General features: G+C 37.7%; 1 protein-coding gene across 5 annotated transcripts in view; it reads left to right on the plus strand.

Moving 5' to 3' along the window:
- Positions 1–23862, plus strand: part of CNTN4 (contactin 4) — a 1107632-nt gene that overhangs the window by 441512 nt on the left and 642258 nt on the right. For 2 of the 5 annotated variants that reach the window (XM_049862390.1, XM_049862396.1), the window contains exon 1: positions 20843–21203. The exons of 2 other annotated variants lie outside the window; for them this stretch is intronic. The gene's annotated coding sequence lies outside the window, so the exon portion shown is untranslated. Of the gene's footprint in view, positions 1–20842; positions 21204–21256; positions 21540–23862 lie in introns of those variants that run through there. One more of the 5 variants, XM_049862393.1, reaches the window with a different exon arrangement.

The following is a 23862-nucleotide window of genomic DNA, read 5'->3' on the forward strand; positions in this document are numbered from 1 at the left end:
CTCACTTTTCAATTCTGTTAAAATTTGATTTATGTATCTTGCAGCCCTGTCATTGGGTGCATAAATATTTAATATGGTTATGTCTTCCTGATCAATTGTCCCTTTTATCATTATATAGTGTCCTTCTTTATCCTTTGTGGTGGATTTAAGTCTAAAGTCTATTTTGTCAGAAATTAATATTGCTACTCCTCTTCTTTTTTGCTTATTGTTTGCTTGATATACTTTTTTCCATCCTTTGAGTTTTAGTTTGTTTGTGTCTCTAAGTCTAAGGTGTGTCTCTTGTAGGCAGCATATAGATGGATCGTGTTTCTTTATCCAGTCTGTGACTCTCTGTCTCTTTATTGGTGCATTTAGTCCATTTACATTCAGGGTAATTATAGATAAATAAGTTTTTAGTGCTGTCATTTTGATGCCTTTTTATGTGTGTTGTTGATAATTTCATTTTTCCGCATACTTTTTGTGCTGAGGCGTTTTTCTTAGTAAATTGTGAGATCCTCATTTTCATAGTGTTTGACTTTATGTTAGTTGAGTCGTTACGTTTTTCTTGGCTTTTATCTTGAGTTATAGAGTGGTTATACCTTTTTGTGGTTACCTTATTATTTACCCCAGTTTTTCTAAGTAAAAACCTGACTTGTATTGTTCTATATCGCCTTGTATCACTCTCCTTATGGCAGTTCAATGCCTCCTGTATTTAGTCCCTCTTTTTGATTATTGTGATCTTTTACCTGTTGACTTCCATGATTCCCTGTTATGTGTATTTTTTTTTTTAATTAATCTTAATTTGTTTGTTTTTGTGATTTCCCTATTTGAGTTGATATCAGGACGTTCTGTTTTGTGACCTTGTGTTGTGCTGATATCTGATATTATTGGTTCTCTGACCAAACAATATCCTTTAGTATTTCTTGTAGCTTTGGTTTGGTTTTTGCAAATTCTCTAAACTTGTGTTTGTCTGTAAATATCTTAATTTCGCCTTCATATTTCAGAGAGAGTTTTGCTGGATATATGATCCTTGGCTGGCAGTTTTTCTCCTTCAGTGTTCTGTATATGTCGTCCCATTCCCTTCTTGCCTGCATGGTTTCTGCTGAGTAGTCTGAACTTATTCTTATTGATTCTCCCTTGAAGGAAACCTTTCTTTTCTCCCTGGCTGCTTTTAAAATTTTCTGTTTGTCTTTGGTTTTGGTGAGTTTGATGATAATATGTCTTGGTGTTTTTCTTTTTGGATCAATCTTAAATGGGGTTCGATGAGCATCTTGGATAGATATCCTTTCGTCTTTCATGATGTCAGGGAAGTTTTCTGTCAGGAGTTCTTCAAGTATTTTCTCTGTGTTTTCTGTCCCCCCTCCCTGTTCTGGGACTCCAATCACCCGCAGGTTATCCTTCTTGATAGAGTCCCACATGATTCTTAGGTTTTCTTCATTTTTTTTAATTCTTTTATCTGATTTTTTTTCAGCTATGTTGGTGTTGATTCCCTGGTCCTCCAGATGTCCCAGTCTGCATTCTAATTGCTCGAGTCTGCTCCTCTGACTTCCTATTGCGTTGTCTAATTCTGTAATTTTATTGTTAATCTTTTGGATTTCTACATGTTGTCTCTCTATGGATTCTTGCAACTTATTAATTTTTCCACTATGTTCTTGAATAATCTTTTTGAGTTCTTCAACAGTTTTATCGGTGTGTTCCTTGGCTTTTTCTGCAGTTATCCTAATTTCATTTGTGATATCTTTAAGCATTCTGTAAATTAGTTTTTTATATTCTGTATCTGATAATTCCAGGATTGTATCTTCATTTGGGAAAGATTTTGATTCTTTTGTTTGGGGGGTTGGAGAAGCTGTCATGGTCTGCTTCTTTAAGTGGTTTGATATGGATTGTTGTCTCTGAGCCATCACTGGGAAACTAGTTTTTCCAGAAAATCCGCTAAAAAAAAATGCAGTCAGACCCCTATCAGAGTTCTCCCTCTGGCTCAGGCTGTTTGGATGTTAATGAAGCCGCCTGGGGAGGGTGGGGGAGGGAACAGAGAGATAGGAGAGTAGCACCTCAGAATATAGCCAGAGTTGCTTGTCTTGCTTGGAATGACTATTAGATCTGAGATTCCCGTGGGCGCGTCGCCTATGTGTGCTGGCTGTGTGGAGATTGCCCCCGGGGGGTCTGGCCCACTGGAGTCACGGTCAGATCCTCCGCTTCCATCCCCACGCCCAATGTCAAGCCTCCCCTACTGGGATGGTGCACTCTCGACTCCAAAATCAGTCGCTGCCTCCCGGGGACTTCTCGTCCCTCCAGCCGCGTGGCCGTGCTGCCTGCGCGAACCAGGTGGGCCCCCTCCCGGGGTTAGTTCAGATGTGTGGAGCAGCTCCCCGTGCTTGTGTCGTGACCGAGTGTCCCGGCTGTGATGCTGTTCTCCCCGCTCCAATACCAGTCGCTGCCTCCCGGGGACTTCTCCTATCGGCTGCCTCCCACGCCGCCCGCGCGACCCGGCTGGGCCCCTTCCTGGGGTTAGTTCAGGGGGGTGGAGCAGCTCTCCGTGTTTATGCCGTACCTGCATCCAGTCCAAATCCCTGCGGGACGGTTCCCCGGCTCGGACGCTGCTCTTTCTGCTCCAAGACCAGTCACTGCCTCCCGGGGACTTCTCCTACCGGCTGCGTCCCACGCCGCCCACGGAACCGGCTGGTCTTCCTCCCGCGGTTAGTTCAGGGGGGTGGAGCAGCTCTCTGTGCTTGTGCCGTACCTGACTGGTACGCTGGCTCCAGGCTCTGGAAACAATCACTGCTTCCCCGTATTAGTTCGTTCTCCGTCTCTAAATCTGTGTTTGTTGTTCAGCGTTCATAGATTGTTATGTATGTGATCGATTCACTTGTTTTTCCGTGTCTTTGTTGTAAGAGGGATCCGAGGTAGCATCTGCCTAGTCTGCCATCTTGGCTCCGCCCATCCTTAATTCTCTTTTATGACACTTTGGGTCCTTCCATATAAGAAACTGCAATAAATGGGAGAGGAATGAAACAGATAAACTTGGATTAGCTGACTGAATTCCTTAATAATATGTGGAAAGATCCACATGCAGTACTCTAATAAACAAACCTGCAGTGTGGTGGCCATTTATAGTTGAAACAGTATTGTCTACAGCCTTTTCAATCTATCAGGTTTTATAGGAAGATGGTACAAAGAGTTGATGGTTATATAGTTACATTTAATTCTGTGAACGTAAGAAAAATTGATTACCCCAGGTACATTAAGAACTGTTTTTACTGATTGAATATTTTACTTGCACAAATGGTAGTTCTTATAAACAGCTGCACATTTTACTGCTAGTATCTTAAAGTTCATAAATTGTAGGCGTACGTGTTTCATTTTCTTTGAGAATTTCCATCCCCCATGCCACGTATCAAGATGATAGTATCAGAGTGTCTTGCTTTCTATTGATTCAAGATGATGATAAAGTTGCTATCCTCACTCAAATCCCAAGAGAACTTTTTTCTTGTTTCCTTTTCTTTCATTTTCTCTCCCCCCTCCTTTTTAAATGAATACCTGTTCCAAAAATTGAATCAATAGGGCTAATCTGATATCCTTCCAGAATCTAAACTAGATCATTCCCAAACATTGGGATAGTTTACATTTTAGAAAGTTCCATTGCTAGTAATGTAAAGTGGTGAGGTAACAGTTTAGCTTCTTGAAGAAGTTATTATAAAGCTTCAGAGCTAGCCTAAACATTGTAGCCTCTTGCTTCCCTCATTTTATAGATCAGGAAGCCCAGACCACATGCGGCAGATCTAATTGGCATCTTCTCAACAATTGGAAATTCCATCTTCAGAATCCTCATTCAGTGAGTTTTCTCATTATAGTTTTATTATTGGTTTGAATATTTAGCGTTGGCAGCAACTATAGAAGGAACTGCTTACTGCCAACCAATATCTATTTTGCCTTTGTTCTTTAATAACAGAAGACCAATTTTATTTAGGGCAGCAATGTGCCCAGCTAAAGCTAACTGCTAACACTGTGACTAAGTTCTATCCAGTGAGATTCAAGTGGAAATATTTTAGGGGACTTCTGAAAAGTCTCTTTAAAGGGGGATGGTTCTACTGGGAATTGTGCTCTCTTGTCCTTCTACTTCCCTTCCTTTTGTCTGCTGCATGGAATGTAGACTCAATGGCTGGAGCTCAGCACCTATCTTGGATCAAGTGGTGACCTTGAAGATAAAAGTAATATGCAACAGCAGAAGGAAAAGATAGAAAAAGCCTGGTTCCTTAATTAATGACTATGAAACTGATTTACCAGCCCTGGATTGCTTATTAGGAATTTACTTTTCTATGAGTGAGAAATGAACTTCTCATTTATTTTGATTTTCCTTTTATATATGTAAGTGAACTAAATCTTGATAGTATGAAGTTTGATGTCATTGGCGCTAACAGAGTAGAGTTCCCGCAGATTAGGGAGGCATTACAGGAAACACTGGCCAGTCCCAGTAACCCCCAAAGAAATACATAATTTTTGGAAAATTCACTTAACGTCTCTGTATCTCACTTTTCTTATTTAAAAAATAGAGACAGTGATAACAATTTTAGCTATTTGAAAGTTCTTTTTGTATAACAATTTATGTAGTTATTTTTGAAATATAAAATACTGTATATATGGAATATGTTTTCCATTAATAGTTTTCTCTTGATCTAAATAGTTTTCTTAACCCAAGGTCCGTGAATTCCTTGAAATCTTATGGAAATTTGTACATGTAGATATAATACTTATTTCTGTCGAGGAGGTGTATTAAATTTTCAACAGAATCTAGATATCAGAGACAGTGCCCAAAATAGGAAGATGATATTTATATAGAAAAGGGCCTCTTCTACTGTAGGGTAATTAAACTAGATTATTTGAAATGCCCCCTTAAATGTTATCCAAACCCACTGCCGTTGAGTCGATTATGACTCACAGCAACTCTACAGGGCAGAGTAGAACTGCCCCCCAAGGGTTACCACAGTTGAAACCTTTATGGGAGCAGACTGTCTCATCTTTCTCCTGAGGAGCTGCTGGTGGGTTTGAACCACCAACCCTTAGGTTAGCTCCTGCGTACTTAACCACTGCACCACCAGGTCTCCTTTTGAACATCATAATCAGCATTGAATATACATCTCTGAATGTCTAAAAGTGATGGATCCTTCAAGTTCTCATTTCAAATACTGCTTTCTCTCCAAAGCATTTTTCCAAGTTCCAGGTAAAACATCCTATTTCCCTTTCTTAAATTCTCATGAGACTGTGATAAATACTCTCTTAAAACACTTACCTATATATTTCATATTTCTCTGGGTTTCAAGTTCCTTGAAAGCAGGTATCATATATAATCCTGTATTAAACACCCGGCTGCTTATACATATGACTTATTCAATAAATACGTCTTGGATGAATAAATTCCTCAAAACATTTGTTTACTTTAGTTGTGAAACCACTTTAGTGGGTATATATTTTTATATATACCTCTGGTTTGGTCTAAAAAATAGCAAACTTCAGCCCCAAAAGTAATTTAATAAGAAAGGCTCCAAATTGGATCCAGCATTCAGCTGCTGGAACTTACTTGTCAGGGAGCAGGAACAGATGGTGTTTCATGGTGCATGGCTGCAATGCAGATGTCGTCACTCGTCTTCTGTCCCTAACCAGCTAGATGACCGCAGAGTTAGATTTGTATGTGGGTTTGCTCCAAAAAGTTAGACTTAAAAAGATATAAACCAATTTTCTACCTGGGCTTTACCAGTTGCTAACCTACAACACGTTCTGAGTAGTAGTAGTTGTTTCAAAAAGGAATATTCATCAAATGTTCCCTTTTCATAGAAACTCCATGTTCTCATAATGTTATCTACCTGTTCTAAAACTTAAGAGCCAATATTTATTCTTCTGAATCTTAGAACTCTTTTCGTTTCTTATAGATCACTTACAGATTCTGTAATTATTGAATTTATTTACTGATTACTTATCTGTTGTCTTTCTTCCTCCACAGAATATAAACTCTACAACTATTGTCATCTTGTTTGTTTAGCCCATCAGCACCTAGCAAGTGACTGGTTGAGTGAATGCTCTCAGTTATTAACTTACTCACTTGTTCTGTCTTTCCCTCTCAACCTCTCTACTCCTGCCCATACAAAATGGTTTTTGGAATTAGAAAAATGAAATAAGTTTAAATATATCATTATTAAGTCAGTATTGGTAAAAATAGTAATATCCAATGAATATGCAACCTATTCATTGGATATAACTATTCTGTTTTCATTTCTATGTATTTTAATTGACCATAAAACCTCAGTGAAATGTCCATGTTTTTTGCCCATCTTCTAATTGGTTTATTTATTTATTTTTATTGTCACGCTTTAGGAGTCCTTTATATATTCTAAATACTAGTCATTTGTTTGCAAATATTTTCTTTCAATCTATACTTTGTCTTTTCAGCCTCTTGACAGAATATTTCTCAGAGAAAATGTATTTAATTTTGAGGTCTGGTTGATCAATTTTTCTTTTTATTGACTGTGCTTTCGGTGTCAAATTTAAGAACTCTTTTCCTAATCCTAGATCTGGAAGATTTTCTCTTATTTGTTTTGTAGAAAGATTCATAGTTCTGTATTTTATATTTAAGTTTATGCTCTATAGTGAGTTAATGGTTGTGTAAGATGTGAGTTTTAGGCAGATGTGTTTTTTGTTTGTGGATGTCCAATAGCTCCAGCACAATTTGTCGAAAGACTACCTTTCCTCTGTTGGCTTGTTCTTGCACCTTTGTCAAAATTCAGTTGGGCTGCTAATGGGTATGGGATTTCATTTTGGAATGACGAAAATGTTCTGGAATTAGTGGTAGTGTTTTCACAACTCTGTGCATATACTAAAAGTCATTGAGTTGTATGATTTAAAAGGATAAATTTTATGATATGTGAATTACATTTCAATAAAGCTGTTAGTACAAAAACCAACTAGGCATATTTGTATGAATCTCTTTCTGGGTTCTCTATTCTTTTTCATTGATCTACGTGTCTGTCTCTCTGCCAATACCACACTGCCTTGATTAAGTGCGGCTATGAGGAAAACACTTAATACTGGGTAGAGAGGTTCCTTCCACTTTATTCTTTTTTTTTATCAATATTGTTTTAGCTATTCTAGGGCATAAGTCTTGCCATGTAAATTTTAGAATAAGTTGTAAACATCTACAAAAAACCTTAATGAAAATTTGATAGGAATTGCACTAAACCTATAGATCCATTTGGGGAGCATTGTTATCTTTCTTATGCTGAGTTGTCCAATTAGTGAACACAGCGTATTGCTCCATTTGTGTAGTTCTTTGATTTCTATGAGTGGTATTTCATACTTTTCAGCATACAGATTCTTACATGGTTTGTTAAGTTTGTACCTAAGTATTTAGCTTCCTTTGGAGTGATTATAAATGGTATTGTGTTTTTAATTTCACTTTTTCATATTTTCATTTTTAGTATGTAGAAATGCAAGGATTAGGTGTGTTGACCTTTTATTCTATGTTATTGCTGAACTCAACCTTTAAATTTTTATGATTTATATATATTGTAATTTAAGTGTCTTATATGAATCAATATCTTTATCTTCTCTTGAATAATACCAGGACTTTAAAATGCTAACTGAAATCACCTTCTTCCTATATCTCATATTAATTTCAGTCTAGTCTTTTAGATTTGCCTTGTTTTAACCCTTAATAATCACTAATTATTATAAGTATTCTTATTGTTGTCTTTTGAATTAACAAATATTTAGAGTTCTCAAAATGCTTACCAGTGTAAACATTTTTCTATTGCTCCTTGAATACCATTTCTTCCTTTTGAGTACAAATATTCTTGCTATTTTTTTTTCTTGATTGTATTAAACATTATCAGTCTTTTTCAGGAAAATGTCTCTATTTCTTCATCACTCTTTAATAAAAGTTTAGCCAAATAATAGTTGAAAAGAGTAGAATTATAGCCTGACAGTTATTATTCCATTGTGTTCTGCTTCCTGCTTTCTGATGAGAAGTCTGCTTTCTGTCTAATTTTTATTTTTCACAGGTAACCTGCCTTTCTCTATGGTTGCTTTTAAAATTTTCTTTCCATCTTGGGTGTACTGCTGTTATAATGAAATGTGACAGGTTAGTTAAGGCTTTGTTTTTAATTGAGCCTTCTTAAGTTTCAGCATGCTTGTTTATTCTGCAGCCATATCTCAATCTAATCTAAGAAATTCTCATCTATTTAGATTAGAATATTGCCTCTCTTACATTTCCTGTATTCCCTTCTTCTGTAATCCCCATTATACATATATTGGACCTTCTCATTCTTGCCTACATTTTTCATGATATTCTTTTTATTATGTTCTTTTATCATTTTAGCTTAATCGTTTGTGGTCTGGTGTGGCTTCCTCTGATCTGACTTTAATTCACAATCTGCTCTTAAACTGAATCTAATTTGATGCTTAATCTTTCATTGATATTGTTCTTTTTCTATTGAGGTATAATTTACAAATAGTCAAATGCACATATAGTAAGTGTACAGTTTGATCAGTCTTAATGAATGTATGTACACCTGTTTTAGCATCATACCTATCAAGATTTAGAGCATTTCCATCAATGCAGTAAGTTCCCTTATACCCTACTTTTTCAAATCCTCTTTTTCCCCATAAAGTGTATAAATTTTTAAAATTGTGTACTCTACTTTTTCATTTTTATGATCAATTTAAATATCTTTTTAATCATATCTTTCAGATTGTTCTATTTTTAATTCTTTGCATGTCAATTCTCAGTTGAAACTCTGCTTCTTGGGATGATTTATGTGATTTATTCTTCATACATTTTTTGCTAAGTATGGGAGATTCTGTGCTCAGGATGGCAGACATGTCCCTATTTAGAAAGTTTGACTTAATTTTTGCTATATCCTAAATGGGATTATAGGGTTTTGCCTGATTTTTTGTGTTAATATTTCATTTTGAGACTAATGAGTCAACATTGGACTGTGTAAATGTGGACTCTACACCTGTGCAGACTGAAGTTAAATTTGTTAATAGATTGTACCTCTTGTATTAATTTCCTATTGCTGCTGTAACAAGTTAACACCAGCAATAGCTTAAAACAACAAAAGTTTATTATCTCACCTTTCTTAAGTTTAAAAGAGGTGTACATGGCTGAGTCCCTTCTGGAGGCTTTCAGGGAGAAAGTGTTTTCTTACTGTTTCCAGCTTCTAGAGGCCACCTGCATTCCTCAGCTTGTATCCCCTCCCTTGATCTGCAAAGCCTGCAGCATAACATCTTCTTTGCCTGGGTGGTCCTCTTGCCTCCCTCTTATATGGGCCCTTTCAATTACTTTGAACCCATCCACTCTTCCTATTTAAGATGTTTAATCAAATCTGCAAAGCCCCTTTTGCCATATAAAGTAAAATATTCATAGGTTCTCGGGATTAGGACTTGGACATCTTTGGGGACATTTTCAGCCTATCACACTCCTTTCCCTGAATTTTAGAGATAACATGCTTCATTAACACTGGCATGGGCTGAGGTGGTGTTTTTCTACTTTCTGGTTCTCACATGGTACATCTCTCTTGTATCCCAGCTTTAAGCAGGGGTTTACTTCCAGCTTTATTCTTCATCGGTCCTTGCAGGGTATTAAAACTCATTTCCCAGCCCCCAGAGATGCTGTCTTGCACAATTCTAAGAAGTGTGCTCATGCTATATTGGGATGTGCCATATGAAAGCCCACCCAGTTCCTAGGGCTCACGGCACTGGGCCATCAACCATCAGCTTAACTTTATTACTTTTTTTCTTTCAAGCTCAGCTATATACATGTACATATAGATTGCCTTGATATTTTTCTTTCCTGCTTTTTATCAGCATTTCTACGTGACTATAAAAAGAGGAGAGGTATGAAAGAGCCCACCATGTTGCTGAGACTTTCCCTTCATTTTATAGATGAAGAAAATGCTTCCCAGGAAACCAAACTGACTTATCTGAGGACACATGTCTCGTACAAGCCAAATGAGGACTAGAGCCTTAGTGTCCTGGTTTGGAGCCAAAAGTTCTTTCATAAACCTTAATAACTGGGCTTTTTAATAATTATTCACAGATTACTTCTGATATTGCTAATACTCATAATGGATTTGTCCATTTATACAATAACTGCATAAAAACTATATGGCTGCATGACTTTGCAACTGTAACACATAGTGTGAAATTCACTCATTAATTCTTTAAACATTTATTGAGCTACACCACTGAGCTAGGTGGTAAGGATACAAAATAGAATGGGACATGATATTTTGCCCTCAGGAAGTCATAGTCTAGTAGAAGAAATTGGTGTATAAACAGATAATTATAATGCAGTATGACTGAGTATTATGGAAACTCAAAGTAGACACAGTGAGACTATCACGGAGGATGTGGGTGCTTGGATGGGGAGGAAAAAGGATGGATTCAGGAATGGCTTCATCTTAAAACAGTCATTATATTTATGGATGGATAGAGGGTTGGATATATGGACAGTAAGGTGATAAAGCAAATACATAAAAGTATTAATTGTATAATCTAGTTAGAAGGTAAATGGTTGTTTACCATACATGTCATTCAACTTTTCTCTCTGTTTTAAATTTTTAAAAAAAATTTTATTGTGCATTTGGTGAAAGTTTACAGAGCAAATTAGTTTCCCATTTGATAGTCTATACATAAAGTATTCCATAACATTGGTTTCACTCTCCCCAATGTGTCAGCGCTCTCCTCATTTCCATCCTGGGTTCCACATTATGTTTGAAAAATTTTATAAGGAAAGGTTGAGAAAGAATAAGCATCATATTTATCATAGCCATCATTCATTGCTTACTATACCAGGAATTTTTAAGGACTTAACATGATATAACTAATTTAATTTCTATAACAACTGTGCAGGATAGGCAATATCACTATCCTCATTTTATAGAAAGTCAGGCACAGAGAAGTTAAGTAACTCATTCAAGATCCAACAGCTGGTAAGTGGAGAATCTATGATAGCAGGTTGTTTGGATCCATAATATTTATGCTTAACTTTGATAGTTAGAGCTCCCTTTAAAAGAATGGAAGTATTTCCTTGATGAAGCAGTAAGGATGGAAAGCATTATAGTCAAAGGGGGGCATGAAGTGCAATGGAAATCATAAGAGAAGGGGGACTTTATGTGAATTGGTAGAGTTTGGGCTTTTCCAGATAGTTAATAGGGTCCACTGAAGGATTTTAAACAGGAGGATGATGTGTTCAGATTTCTGTTTTAGAAAGGGCACTCTGACATCAGTGTGGAGAATGGATTTTAGCTTGGGCTTTTCATTGTTTTTATTCATTTCCAGGAGAAAAATGCTTCCACAAAACAGAACAGTTTAGAGATCAATAAATGGCACAATTTAAAATGTCTGGAAGGAATTGTTTAGCTCTTTATATAGAATGCATTCTGCAGAAATTGAAAGTGACTCTAATCTGATAAGGGAAATATTTTTAGCATTAGTAGATATTAACAGGTACATCTCCTTATTCAACTTAAGACATCACTCAGAAGACCGATTTCCAGATTTCTCCTGGTAATCCCCCTCTCCCCTTTAAAGAAATGGTTAATTTCATTTTTTTCCTCTCCATGTTTTCTGTAACTGATAATAAATTCTCATAATTTGCTTGATGAGTTGTCATTGGCCTCTGCTTCTGAGAAAACTGCAGAAACTTAGTATTTTTTGAATGGCAAATATTATCACCACTCGCATTTGTGTGGCTTGAGTGAGTGTGTTGGAATCCTTTAGGAAATAAAATGGAGAAATGAGTTAACTCTACTGGTTATCAAGATTTAAGAATATCTAGGTATTTTGTAACCATTGCTGTAATAACAGATTCAGGCAAGCTTCGTCAATAGAAGTTAGAACTACTGTGTGAAAGGCTGTTGGAGAAAAAGATGTTTACACTGTCTCAGTGTTATCTCCCTGATATTATTTACTATTAGAAAAGTAAAACAGTACTTTTACATTTCCAAGAGTGAAATCTGGAGATCAAACTTAATATCACCAATCAAACTGACAATAAAAAAATAAAAATAAAAGCCAAACCAGTTACTGTGGAGTTGACTCCAACTCATGCTGATCCCATGTATTACAAAGTAGAACTGCGTTCCATAGGGTATTCAAGGCTGTTACCTTTCAGACGCAGTTCACCGAGGCTTTCTTCCAAGGCATCTCAGGGTGGGTTGGAACCACCAACATTTTAGTTAGTAACCCAGTGTTTTACCATTCACACCACCCAGGGAATCCAGACTGACAATGTTGTTGTTGTTGTTAGGTGCCGTCGAGTTGGTTCTGATTCATAGTGACCCTCTGTACAACAGAACGAAACACTGCCCTGTCCTGCACCATCCTAACAGTCGTTGTTATGATTGAGCCAGTTGTTGCAGACATTGCATCAGTCCATCTCATTGAGGGTCTTCCTCTTTTTTACTGACCTTATACTTTACCAAGCATGATGTCCTTCTCCAGGGACTGATCCCTCCTGATAACATGTCCAAAGTATGTGAGACACAGTCTCGTCATCCTTGCTTTAAGGAGCATTTCAGCTGTACTTCATCCAGGACAGATTTGTACCTGCTATCTATTTTTTTATTTAATGTAATGCACTGAGGTTGCATTGTCATCTATACATAGTATTCTTGTCAAAAATTCTTGAATCTAATCATAAAGAAGCAATCATACACCTTCAAATGGAGGTATATAATGTAAAATAACTGACCAAGGCTCTTTAAAAATGTCGGTGTCATGAAAAGCACAATAAAAGGTGAGGGAACTGTTCTATATAAAAAGAAGGTGTCTCAGGCTGAGCTTTCTAGAGGAGCAAAACAAGTGAAATCTATATGTATATATATATATATATATATATATGTGCGTATATATAGGGAGAGAGAGATTGATCTAATTCAAGGCAATGACTCACGCAGTTGTGGAGGCTGGAGACTTTTCCTGACTCACATGGTTGCAGGGGCTGACAACCCCAAAATTGACAGGCTGCTGGCTGAAGGGGCTGTGGGAGCTGACAAATACCTAAACCTGCAGGCCAGGTGGCAGGCAGATGGCTTATGTTCTAAGAACCAGAGGTCAGAGGATAACAAGTCAGGTGTAGGATGCAAACTGAGGGTGAGCACTGCTGGAACATCCATTTACATACAGGAGGTATGCCACACCCCCAAGGATACACCCGTTTCAACTGATTGGCTGCTCATCATAGAGGTGATTACATTATATTACATTATAGAAGAGTGATCAGTCCAATGTCTGCCAAACCACTGAGAATCATAGCCTAGCTGAGTTGATACACAGAATTCACTATCACAGAAGACATGACTACAAAAAATACTGTATGATCTTGTATTACATCCTGGATCAGAGAAGAGGAAAGAAAAATAGGTATAAATGACATGACTGGGACAATTTGTAAAATTTTAGAATCGGATTCATGTAAATTGGTAGTTTTGTATCACTGTTAAATTTCTTGGGTTGGTTAATCATATTTTCGTTATGTAGGTGAATATTCTTGCCCTCAAGATAAACATGTTGTTGTTGTTGTTGTTAAGGTGCTGTCGAGTCAGTCCCGAATCATAGTGACCCTATGCACAACAGAACAAAACACTGCCCGGTCCTGCGCCATCCTTACAGTCGTTGAAACATACCTTGGTGTATTCTTAGGAGACTTATTTAGGGCTAAAGTGTCATGATATCTGCTACTTACTCTCAAATGATTCAGACCAATAATAATAATAAAAAAAGTATTACATAGAGAGAAAGTAGAAGAGAGGAGAGGGAGAGAGAATAAAAGCATTGGTTCTAGGTCAAAAGCATAAGTATTTTCATTGTGCCATTCTTTCAAGTTTTCCATAACTTTGCAATAAAAAAAAAAGAAAATTAGAGGAGGTGGGGTGCAATTGGTCAAGTTTAAAGACTAAGTTGAGATTGAGTACTCCATAGTCTTATCTAACGTTAGGACATTCTGTATGTATTTCAGATCAACCCTGCCTGACAATTTTAAGTATATTTTTAAAGTACATCAAAGATATAGAACATTTAATTTGTTATACCAGACTATTTTATAATTACAAACTGCTTTAAAATTGCAGAACCCTGAATAAGTAGATCACTTAGCATAAGGATAGGCTTATACTTTACAGTCACACATGGTTATGTGGATTTATCATGTAAATTACATGAATTTTAGATTTCTGGAATAAAAAGATCAATTTCCCTATATTTGTCATTTGCCTGTGATATTTCTGCATCATACAGATGAAGAGAAATATATGCAACTACTTGAAAGTTTCCTAAAAAGAGCCCTCTCATTTTCTAAGAGAACCTTGATCTCTGCCCTAATCTATGATCTGCATATATTCTAAAATTGATATGATTTCTCTGTATCTGACAATCAATTAGAGGAGCAAAGGTTTTCCTATTTTCTCAAAGCATGTAGGAAGAAAAGCAGGTATCTTATTCCTCTTTTCACCCCATATAAAATAAGTGTAAGGATAGGCTTTGCCCATCCCAATCACACATTCACTTTTTTTCTTCCCCCCTAATACAACACTGTGGTAATCTTAACAAATGTAGAACTTTTTTTGGTTTTAGCTCTACTTTTGCCAGAATCTTCCTGCTTTGGGCACCTTCTTTCTCATCTTTTCCATCTGAAGCAGATCTAAGGGGAGATAGTTTCCCTTTAAGAAACAAAGGTTAGCTGGGACTCCCCTCATGTAAAAGCCTGAACAAGGCTTTTTGTAGTTGATGGAAGGGATGCTAAAGAAGAAAATGAAAACCCTGCCATCTACCTAGCGCCTATACTCCCCAGAGCCGACAAAAAGAGCTCAGTACCAGAGCTGAAGAGTCCATGGAGTACTACATTAGTGATAAAGCCGATTATAAATAATAATGACCTTAGTGGATGAAGAGAAAAGCAGTGAAGTTTTTCAGAGCCAGGCAAGATGATGTAGGGGATGTGGTATAAATGTATAATATCTGTAAGGGAAGTAGATGCCCAGGGATTCTATTTCTTTCTCTCTTAATATGAAATGACTATGAATTTAGTAGGTTTTCAATAAATATTTGTTGTAGAAGTGAACAAAAGAGGTCTAACATCTGCATTATGTGTGAAAGTCCATGACCTGAAGCATGTTTGTATTTAATACCAGCTCTTTGTTAAAGCCGTATCTACTTAGTGAGTAGTATCAGAACCCTGATGTAGGAACATAACAAAAAACTCTGCCCGTCTATGTAGTACCTTCCACAGAAATAGAAAGAAAATACATATATGGAATTACATGTAGCTCAACTTCCCTAAGAGTTGTGTTTACTGGTTCCCGTGGTGGAGGAGGGAGAGGAGATGAGAGGAGAGGGAGGATTGAGGTTCATTTTTCTCAGTTTTATTTTGTTTTGTGAGAAGCAGTCTTCTAGTGAGGAGAGGGACATATTGGCCTCTTGTTCTGACTTGACTTTTTTACTTAACAATCATGTCATTAGTCATTTGTCCTAAGGCTTATGTTTGCTTGCATCAGTAAACTTGGAATCTCAGTACTTCCTTGACTTTTGACCTAGGCTTTGCTATATGTGTTAATCTATGTGAAAACATACAGAAGAGTTTAAGAGCCTTCCAAAGTCAAACTACTAGGCAGATTAGTGTTGCTAATGCAGCTCCCCACTGCCTGTCTGCCAGTTTGTTATACTGTGGTGGCTTGAGTGTTGCTGTGATGCTGGAAGTTATGGCACTGATATTTCAAATACCATCAGTGTCACCTGTGGTAAATAGGCTTCAGGAAGAATGGCCTGGTGATATACTTCCAGAATTAGTCATTGAAAACTTTATGGCTCCTAATAGAACACTGTCTGACTCACTTGCTTTGGGGACATCACTGGAAGGGATCATTTGCTAGAGGAGGGTGTCATGTTTGGTGGAGTAGAAGGCCAAGAGAGGCGTGAGAAACCGTCAGTGAGATGGATTGATGCAGTAGCTGCAATGATGAACTCAAGCACGCTGGCTATGGTGAGGGTGAAGCAGGACCAGAGAGTGTTTTGTTCTGTTGGTCATAAGGTCACCAAGAGTCAGAGTTGACTTGACAGCAGCTAACAGCAACACAACAATGCAGGTATAGCCGGAGTAACATCATTTAAATTTGATCGGCTTTTAATATGATAAAATCTATCACACTTCTGAATTAGCAGGCATTCTAACTATGAGGACCACAACAAGCTTCTCTTAGGTCGGGGTTTCTCAAATGTAGCACCGCTGACATATGGAGTCCGATAATTCTTTGCTGTGAGGGGATGTCCTATGCACTGTAAGATGTTTAGCACCATTCTTGTTCTCTGTCTACCTACTAGATGGTAGTAGCCCAGCCCACAGTTGTGATAATCAAGTGTCTCTAGACATTGACAGATGTCCTCTGGGGGACAAAATTGCCCCATACTTAAAACTACTGCCTTGGTTGATGGTGGAAATATCCACATCTTCAAAAGTATACATAACACACATGAATTGAACGTAACACTACTGTGAAAATTAGTCAATGAAAAGGCAAAGGGTAACTGTAAAACCAGTCTTTGTCTGTTTTTATTGGAAGGAAAATCAAAATCTTCTGAAGAAAAATGTTTTTGTTTTCCTCTTGAATAAGAAAATTGGCTTGTATTCCTTAGACATTATCATAACGACAAGTCAGCTCTACCCCCAAAAAGTAAAGAGAAATAACACTTACAGAACAATCTATCTTCTCTCTTGCTCTACATGTATGTGTGCATGCAATACACACACATGCACACACACACATGCATGCACACACACGCACACACATGATTAATAAACTTTTTTGGCTAATGATGACTCCAAGTTTCTTAGCAGTCAATGATAGATAAACTTGAAACGTTTTGCGCTCCATCTAGCTCATGGGTCGATTTGATGTAATTTTGACATAATTTTCAAATTGGGCTATTTTCTCCAGACTGTTTTCAGTTCATCACCTTTGTCTCTGGGGGTTGTTGTTATAGGACTCTGACACTTCACTGAAAATGAGTATGGCCACGTGCTTTCCTGTGGGTCCTACTTCGGGCTGGCTTCTGGGTTGTCTGATAAACAATGTGTTACTGCTGCCATCGCTTTTAGTTGGAAAAGAAAGTCCAGTTGCTGCTGCATAGACTATCATTCCAGTGGGTGCCCTCGGTGGTGATTTCTGAACTGTACATTCTTTTGAAATTTTGTTCCCAGCTGGAGGAATGTCCCAGTTGTCTCAGCTTCTGCCTTTGACTTCTAGTGAGAGAGGCAAGGAACAGGAAATATGAACACTTTCTGGAAGAAGCAATGAGCAGTTGTATGCACATCTGGTGACTTACTGATGAAGATTCCAAAGCATTTAAAAATATTGATTAAGCCTCAACCTGTTGGGAAATTGTTGCCATAACTTTTATCTTGCCACTAGATTTGCTGAGGCTCAGGGCTGTATTTAACTTGCTGAATCTTGTATTATGGCCAGAAAGAGATCTCAGGAGCCCAGTCCTCTAGGTTCTTCTTAGCCTTGACAAGAGTGTGTTAAAATTGCAGACTCCTCACAGTTCCAAAGAGATGCAGTTTCTTGCAATTTCAATGCAAAGACTAAAACAATTTCTGTATATGTCTTGACTTTCTGATACGCATTCTGGGATAATAGATCAGGGTCTACTCTTTGTGAAGACTCTTGTTTTCAGTTACTAATCAAGTTGGTCTTTTCCCCCTGTCATTGCTATGTTTGTTTTGACATTAATGTTGGCTTTGACCTTAAAAGAAAAAATCAGGCATTTACCAGATTTAGGCTTTTATTATAAACCACTTCATATTTCAAATGGTATGTCTCTGGGGAGAAATGTATGAAGAATTGATGGAAGTTAGAAATTTTTAGTTGGTAATTATCACCTACGATTAGAAACAAGTGCAAATCACATGATGTCAAAATGAATCTACCACATACCATAATCAAAGATGAATCAAAGTAATTACCAGGCAAAGAGGGACTGAATAGAACTTAAAACCAATTAAACTATTTATTTCAACTGTACCACTGAATAAACACTTTAGTATTTTAATTTGCTCCTCTTTTCATCCGCTTCAGCAATATATTTGCTAATATGATTGAGATGCACAATTGCTATTTAATTAACCTATTTTTGTCAGCAACTCACATGAGCTGCATGGAGTGGAGGTGCTAAAGTCTCAATAATAATGAGCCAGATAAAAATAACAAACATGAAATTCAGGCCAGTTCATTTATCAGTTACACCAAATCACAGCGATACCCAACACAATAAAGAATCTTGGGTTACTTGAAAGAAATCAGATTGAAAACGTTTGTAGAAACATGTTGAAGCAACACAGATTACTCAGAAGTTTAGTTTTCTTTTTTTTTTTTTCCAAAAGGTTTAATTACCAATTCTTGCCCCACTTTATGTATTGTTGCTGTTAACTCCTGATAATAAATCTACTTAAGGCCATGTATCTGGTTTGGAAAAATTGGCTTGGAAATGAACAGAAAGGTCCTGGTAGCATGCATCTTTGACAAAATCATTTAACCTCTGGGTAAGCTATTCCTCTAGTTATAGAGTGTCAGTTACTGTCATGTATTGTGCCTTGTGGTGACTCTAAGTGTGTCAGAGTACAGCTGTGCTCCACAGGGTTTACAATGGCTGATTGTTTGGATAAGTGTGTCAGAGTAGAGCTGTGCTCCACTGGGTTTACAATGGCTGATTGTTTGGATAAGTGTGTTAGAGTAGAACTGTGCTCCACAGGGTTTTCAGTGGCTGATTTTTTGGAAATAGATCACCAGGCCTTTCTTCTGAGGTACCTGTGAGTGGACTAGAATACCAACTTTTGATTAGCAGCCAGTGTGTTAACTATTTGCCCAACCTAGGGAGTCAAGGCATAAAACCAAAAAAAAAAAAAAATCCATTGTCGCTCACAGCGACCCTATAGGACAGAGTAGAACTGCCCCGTAGGGTTTCCAAGGAATGCCTGGTGGATTCGAACTGCCATCCTTTTGGTTAGCAGCCGTAGCTCTTAATCACTATACTACCAGGGTTTCCAAGGCATAAAAGCGTTTATCTATTTTCTTTTTATCCCCTAAGATCAGTATTGAAGACAGTTTGGGCTGTCTTGACCTTGATAATGAAGCCCTGGAGGCACAGTAGTTAAGAGCTGTGGCTTCTAACGAAGAGGTCTACAGTTCGAATCTACCAGCTGCTCCTTTGGAAACCCTGTGGAGCAGTTCTACTCTGTCTATGAGTTGTAATAGACTCATCAGCAATGTTTTTTTTTTTTTTCTTTGACCTTGATAATAGACATTTTTCCACAAGAGATTGTATAACTGACAATGGGAAGGTAAGTACTACCTTTGTGTGTCTTTGGATAGAAAGAGTGTAAGAAAGTAAGATGGCCCAATCCCGTTTAAATGTAAAAGGGCCCTTTCCTCACAAATTTCAGTGTCTTGGTGATTGACAATGTGAAAGAATAGCATTCTGGTTGGACGTTTGGCTCTTCATTCAGATGTTTTACTCTCAGATAGACAGTTTCTGTACTATTAGATAAAGCCATTTTCTGGCCAACCTGTCTTTTTTCCCCCTTTCACACATTTATAATTTACTCAGACTTACTCAAGTTCTTTGAAACAGCTGCCTATTAGACAATTTATTAAGAACCACTCACTCAAAGGTTAGCTAGTTAAAATAAATAAATAAATGATAAGCATGCCATTATACCTTCCTGTTACTGTCACTGCTATTACCAGGTGCATGCACCCTTCTGATAGAGACCCACTTTCTAGTCCTTTGAATAATAATAAAATGTCCTGCCTGCAAGGCTCCTCAGAGGTTTGGACCAAGGCCGTTATTGTAGAAGTAAGAGAACTGAGGCTCAGAAAGGTGAAGTGCCCTATTGTAGATCACCTGGTTTTCGTAGCAATGAGAGAGAACTCAGGTTTTCTGAGTCCCTAAATGTCCTCCCTTCTTTGTCACACAGGTTCATTAAATACTAGCTGCTTTGTGTGTGGTGCAACTTTAAATAATCAAATGAGCTGCTTAATCACAATCTTTTAGTGAGCGACATAGGAGAGGACCCTCCTTTCTCTAAAATGGAATGTTTTACATCTCTAACCCAAATATGTTTAACTAAGGACAAATTTACATAAACAAATGTCTTCGGGGCCAGTGGATAGCATATATGGGCAAAGAGGGAGTGGTGCCTCTTTGGTGAAGTGCAGAACACATGTTCTGTTTAAAAATGCTCGCATTCCAATTCAGAAGTCTTAGTCTTGTGAAACCAAGCATGTCCACAGGCTACCGGTTTGTAACCTTTGACGGCATCACTATGCAGAAGGAGTAAAGAAAACTGTTCTCTCAATTATTCAAGCAGAATCAAAATCACCAGTTTTTAGAATACTGAATTTTTTGAGTACCATGCCAAACCTTCTGTTTGGAAAACCCTGAAGATAAGCTCAGAGAAGAAGCATATCTTTGGGGATGTAAAATCCCTCCATAGAGACCAGTTTCAGTCCAACCAATTTCGTTAAAGACTAAACTTGAAAATAACCTACATTTACGTGACTCATAAGCTGGTGCTGCAGCTTATACACTTGCTTGGAGCTACAGAGAAACCATAGCAGACAGACCAAAATCACAGGGCAAAGCCCCCCATAGGTATCAAACAACCAGTGCAATTAGATCCTGTAGTTGAGGAATTACATTAATTGCCCATTGGGAAGGAAGCCTTAATCTCCACCTCTCCCCTTGAAATCTATAAACAGCTGTGTGGGTCTCTGTATTTTGGAAAGGTTTAACACATTGGATCAGGGAACCAACTTGATTTCCTAATCAGATTCGATGTGCGGAGAGCCAGTGAGAGACTGTGTGTGATGTTCCCAGGGTGCGTCTTTGATTCATGCGCTAATTATGTCGATCCTTTGGGGAATACAGCCACGAAGCTGGGTCCTCCTTGATTAATGCCGGCGGAGAGCCATGCAGCGCACAGCAGAGAGCAGTTCAGCTTCTCTAGTCCCAGCTGAGAATATGGTCCCATTATCTCCCAGCTGCCTGAGCAATCCATAAGGGCCTGTTCTGCTTGGATGATCAGTGTAGTCGAAGCAGGGACTTGCTGAGAGCTGAAATCTCTGTTTGATTTGCTGTAACATGTAAAGTGAAACTGGGACATTTTACTTTACAGTTCTGTAAGTACCAGGTCTTTTTTTTCCCCTTCTTTCTCTCTAAAGCTCCATGTGAATGTGACTTTGCAAGCTGCATTTGATTTTCTGTTTCATTGCTCTTTGTGGAATCAAGCTGGTGAGACAGAGTGTAATCTGTTTAGAGCTTGCTGTTTCCGTCAGATCTCTTATATAATTGATTCATACAAGGAAATAAGGGGCCTTCGGAATGTTTTTCTAGAAGTTAAAAACCATTACCTTTGGTTTTTAATTTGGGGAGCATGGTTGCATTGTCTGCGGTGCTCAGGATGGTTAGAGCTTATATTTACCTTCCTCTTTACCTCTGGACATAGAAAGAAAAACGTAAGTAAAAGTAATGTCTGTGTATAAAGATCATCTTACATACACTTCTGTATAAAAGAAGCCTGTGACAGTATTTCCAGGATTTGTTTAAAATAGTTTCTTTTGCTGCTCTCTGCTGCTGCTAAGAAATGCAGAAAGAGGAAAGTTTCTCTTGTTTTCGGTTGCATGCTGTTTAGATACTTCGGGGAGTAACTGTTAGGAATATTTGCAAATATAAACTTCGTATCTCCTTTTGCATTCTAAGGGGCAGTATTTAAAAATGAGAGTCTATGTTTAGCCCATTATTGCTTTTGAATGCACGGATTTTTTAAAAAAAAGCAATGTGAATTAAAAAGAGAAAAGAAAAAAAAAAAAGAATCACAGTAGATCCAGCTTCATTTATCTTTTATATATCCCCAAATGCAATCTATCAAATTCATATTTGTTATCCATGCAAGATGAATTGATCATAAAAATGCTATTAGAATTTAGTATTGTTAATAATGTTCACAAGGCATCTTTCAAATGACCAGTGCCCTAGTGAAATTAAAGATTGCTATCACTGTGGATTTTTTTTTTATCACTGTGGAGAGAATATGTGGATTTTTTTGCCTGGGTTTCCATAACTTAAATATAAGTCACAGTTATCTTCTAGGTTGAAAGTAGAACAAGCGAGGTATTGTAAGAATAATTTGATTAAAAGAGGCTTCAGCCACTAGAACCAATGGCCAGAGCTGATGTGGACCAAAGTTGACTTGTAATCATTCATACCTGCAAAGGGAAAGAGAAGAACCCACACTGAGTTTGAGACCGTGGAGCCGGAGCATACAGTAATTTCCAGAGTGCAAATACAATTTTCCTGAACAGACAGTCAGTCTCAAAGCAGAGAAAAACCACAGTCTGTGAAGTATGAAAGTGCCTCACAGCGAGGACAGAGTACGTTCTCATTAGATTCCGTTGAGGGGAACGATGCAAGTAAGAGAGGACTCAAAATAGATGGTTGTCTAGAGGAGCAAATAGGCTTTTCAGAACTTGATGTTTAGAGGGAAAAGATAGCAAACCAATAAAAACACTTAGCAACTGGCAACATGAAGCAAGAGGAGAATGGCTGTGGTATGTCTGTGTAGCCAACTGTCCCAGGGCTGTCCTTGCAGAGAAGTCTGCTTCTCTGGAAAAAAGTCTTTTCAGAAGTCTGAAATACCAAAGTCTGACATCAAGGCAAGTGGTTTTGAGCCAGTTATATTGCATGTAACCATTTTCCTTAAAATAAAAAGAATAACCTATGCCTTCTTCCTGAACCAGGCTAACTTCTGTGAGTGATGGTTGCTGAGGAAGCCTTATGTATATTTTCAAATAATTTTGTTGTTTTTCTAATTAGTACAAATACATGATCTTGCATAAGATGTGATCTTGTTTAAGAGGATAATACATGCCAGAAATAGTAGCTAAGTTCTGATCAAAATCATTTTTTTTACAAGTGTTTTTGTTTTTACCTAAGTTAGTAAATGCTGTTTTTCTTTTGAATTCTATTTTGTTTGACTCCAGAATTCCTTTTTATATTTAGCAGGAACTTTTGCCTTCTGTAGTGGAATATTTTTCTGAAACAGCTGTTTGGTTTTTATTTTCCTGTTTTTTTTTTTTTAATTGTGCTTTAGGTGAAAGTTTACAGCTCAAGTTCATTTCTCATACAGAAATTTATACACATATTGTTAGGTGACATTAGTTGCAATCCTTATATAATGTGACGGCAAACTCCCCCTTTCCACCCCAGGCTTCTTGTGTCCTTTCAACTAGTTCCTGTTTCCTCCTGTCTTCTTATCCTGCCTCTGGATAGGAGCCACCCATTTGGTCTTGTGTATCTGATTGAACTAAGGAACACACTCTTCACAAGCATTATTTTATGTTTTATAGTTTAGTCTAATCTTTGTCTGAAGAGTGGGCTTCGGGAATGGCTTTAATTCTGGGTTAACAGAGTGTCTGGGGGCCATGGTTTCGGAGGTTTCTCCAAGTGTCAGTCAGACCCTGGCACCCTACCCTTTTTTATTGCAGCTGGTCACTGCAAAGCTCTGAGAAGCATTCGAAACATTAGAAACATTTTGATTCATTTCTGAAAATCGGGACACTGTCTCACCAGTTGTGCTTAATCTGTGCAAAGTGGGATTGGATGGCCCAGGGGTCAGTGTAGGGTCTGCCCCCTTGACAGATGGGGAAGCCAGATGGGTGTTACAAGTACCTTGGAAGAGGTGCATTAAAGCCTTGGTGATTTGATTGGTCTTCAAAATAAATTTAAAGTGCTATAAACAAGAATGAGGAAAAGCTGCTGCATTTTATAGTTTGTGTATAT

Source organism: Elephas maximus, chromosome 20 (assembly GCF_024166365.1).
Source record: "Elephas maximus indicus isolate mEleMax1 chromosome 20, mEleMax1 primary haplotype, whole genome shotgun sequence".
Taxonomy (NCBI): domain Eukaryota; kingdom Metazoa; phylum Chordata; class Mammalia; order Proboscidea; family Elephantidae; genus Elephas; species Elephas maximus.